Source organism: Amborella trichopoda, chromosome 2, assembly GCF_054954075.1.
Source record: "Amborella trichopoda isolate Santa Cruz 75 chromosome 2, AtrichopodaSantaCruz75HAP2 v2.0, whole genome shotgun sequence".
NCBI classification, from domain to species: domain Eukaryota; kingdom Viridiplantae; phylum Streptophyta; class Magnoliopsida; order Amborellales; family Amborellaceae; genus Amborella; species Amborella trichopoda.
Window position 1 is genome coordinate 9,973,988 of NC_142337.1, and position 3,326 is coordinate 9,977,313.

The window sequence follows — 3,326 nt, forward strand, 5'->3', positions numbered from 1 at the left end:
GACCATGCTGGATAAAGCCGAGATATTGGTGAGGACCTTCATTAAAAACTGTCCATATGGCAAGTCGTTAGGCAACATCTCATGAGGCATTGTTTTTTGAAACTTTATCTCAAAACCAAACCACTTCCTTTAGTTGAAACTATTTGTGAAGAGCTCAAGCAAGCCTTTAATCCTTGTGGGCCAATTGAGTGTTGTCTATGAAGGCAAGTGGAGAAGTGATGCCCTAACTAACTCCAAAACATGACTCAATACACCACTTCATGTGCTGCTGCGCTCCTTGTAACCCAACAACAATGGCATCCTCTCTCTCTCTCTCTCTCTCTCCATTCTTCAATATAAGACCAAGCTCATCACTTCCCATTCTCACTACCACAAGCTCTTTCTTGCACACAAACTCTTCTATCTTGTCTTCTTTCCTGATACAAGCATAAGTTCCTCTACTGGCCCAAAGAAGAATATTAAGTTCTTCTAAACTTTGTTTTCAGTCATGATTAATTCAAAGAGGCTCTTGGAGATGGCACGAAAATGGCAGAAGAAAGCCATCAGTCAGAGGAGAAGGATATCCCTCAAAAGAAATACTAGTGACCAAATGGATTCAGTTGCTGCTGAGGGTCATTTTGTGATTTATACAGTAGATGGAAGCCGATTCATGATTCCCTTAGCTTTTCTTAATCGCCACATCTTTCGAGAGTTGCTCTTGATGGCTGAAGAAGAGTTTGGACTCACAGGGCGGCGCCATCCTCTGACTTTGCCTTGCGAGTCATTTGTGATGGAGTACATAGTCCACCTGTTGAACAAGAATGCATCAATGGAGGTGGAAAAGGCATTGGTCTCCATGGCATGTTGCAGAGCCTCTCATCCTTCTCTAGTCCTTCAACCATTCTCTGCGCCAATGATTCTCCATAGCTCTTGAGACGTCGCTGTTAAATCAAATACAACCCCAAAGATTCAATTTGAAGGGGCAACTAAACCATCTCTTGTCTTTGTACATAAAACTCACAATTTTGTTCCTAAACAATTTCTTTATGCACTACATCAAATTTTGGTTCTGGATGAATGGTTGTATAAATCTTTTCATATCGAGATAAAAGCTTTGCAATTTGTTTAAAATATGGATCTTCTCACAAGGCCAATATGATCTAACGTCTTAACAATGCTAAATCTTGGGTTATTCCATGTTCCTCATTCCTCTTTTAAGATAGGCCTGTTAAAGGGCCTCGGCCTGGATTTTTGTAGGGTTTCTGGTTGGGTTCAGGTTGCTTGTTAAGGCCAGTGCACGCAGCCCAATGAACCCGAATTGTTTTTCGGATCCCGGCTAGTGCTAATCCGGCCCGGATTGTTTTTAGCATGCATTAGGAATATTAAATTTTCTTTTACCATATTTATATGCAGACCGGCATGAACCTTGGTCTTCTCTCGGGTGTCGTTATGATGGATTCGAGTCTGACTTGGTGAGGCCCAAAATTCCACTTTGTGCGCGGACCAGGATCCGGCTCGGGCTTAGGCCGGCCAGCCCATTAACAACCTTATTTTAGCTACCACCATATGTCTACGAGGCTTTGGGAAGAGGTAATTTTTAGTATTTCATGATAGTTACTATTTATGTACCAGATGTGAGGACATTTCGTTGTAGATCAGTCTTCCTCAAGGAACCTTTACCTCTGCCTGAGAACTTGCCTCTCTTAAGAAATGCAGGTGTGACTCATTCTTGATTATCTTTAAATAGAATGATATAACAAATTATTAATGAATTACTAATAATTATTTAAAAATTATCATTCAAATTATTATTATATTAGCATAAATATTAATGGGAAAGGTGTTTTTTATTTTATTAAATTAATAAATATTATGATTTAAACTTTATGAATAATAATTCATTTATTATGATATAATGATCAATATATCCAAAGTTAGTATGTATTAGTATTTAAAAATAAACTCTAATTCAAGAAAGTAAAACTATGGATTTAAGGATTGTTATATATTATTAAACTATATTACTATTTTATAAAATTAGAAAAATAAATTATTATGCTATATAGTCCATAATCATAATTATAATAATACATGAAAGTTTAATAATAGCCATTATTATAATAACTAATTATTCTAAATATAAATTTGATTGGGACAGGAGCTGGAGTTGTGGCAGTAGCACCCCATACTCTAGTCACCACATTGTGGTTTCCATTCCCACAACTAACACCACCCCACTAAGACCTTAAAAAAAAGTTAACTCAATCTACTTGAAAAAATGGGTAGGGAATGGTCTTCCCCACTGATTTACCCAAAAAAAAAAAAAAATTGAATTTGATAAATTGTTGTGCTACTAATTTTAAATGTATTAATTATCATTAGTTGTATTATTTTTAATTCTTATAATTAATATACAAGAGCATAATTATTGATTTATTTTGATATCAGTTAATTAGAATTGAAAAAAAAAATTTGTTGCTAATGTTGTTATTTTCTTTGTTATATTTAATATATTTTGTTAAAAAACATTTGTATAAGGTTAGGACTTTAAAATTTAGAATTAAGGTGCACCTCAAAAATCCATTGGAAAAGGATGTTTTAATATTGAAAAACCCTCTTATTAATCATCTTGACATCTAGATGTATAACTATGAAAAAAAAAAAAAAGATTTCAAGTCACATAAATAGTGCATCTTACAAGGTATTTTCTGGGCAGTCCATTTTCAAAAATTTCATATATTCATATATCTAGTTGATTTAAACCAATTTTAGGGTATATAATTTTATGATTAGAGTTGAAAATAGATTTTTAGACCACCCTTAAAAAACTTTTATTATGATCAAATTTAGAGGTGCGCCTTAATTTGATTGTTTAAGATTGCAACTTTATGCAAACCACACCTATCTCATTAATTTTATATTTATCAGAGAGATTAATGTGATGTCAAAAGTTAATATTTTAAAATTTTATGAGTATAAATTCCTATAATGTAATATTTTACAATGTAGTTTATGAAGATTACCTAGTATTTTTTTAACATAGAACAAGTATAAATAACTATTTTTTTTTAGGGGAATGTATAACATCAGACGATTTACCTTATTTCAGAAGTAAGACATTTCCTGTTTTTTATTAGTGTGCTCCAGTGACAGTAGATGTAAGCCTACTATAGATAACATTTAGAGACAAAAAATGTGCGGTTGCAAAGAGTGGAAAGGCACAAGATGTGGGTCTTTGATTAGTTGGCATAGGATGTTTAGATGTTTTGCAATTTGGCCTTTTGAGTGGATCCTCTTTCAACTCTGTCATTTCAATGTGTTTTTTCGTAACATGGATCGGGCCCATG

General features: G+C 33.7%; 1 pseudogene; it reads left to right on the forward strand.

The window, feature by feature from the left end:
• Positions 1–224: 224 nt before the first annotated feature.
• Positions 225–1,110, forward strand: LOC105421720 (auxin-responsive protein SAUR68 pseudogene; annotated as a pseudogene).
• The last annotated feature ends 2,216 nt before the right edge of the window (positions 1,111–3,326 follow it).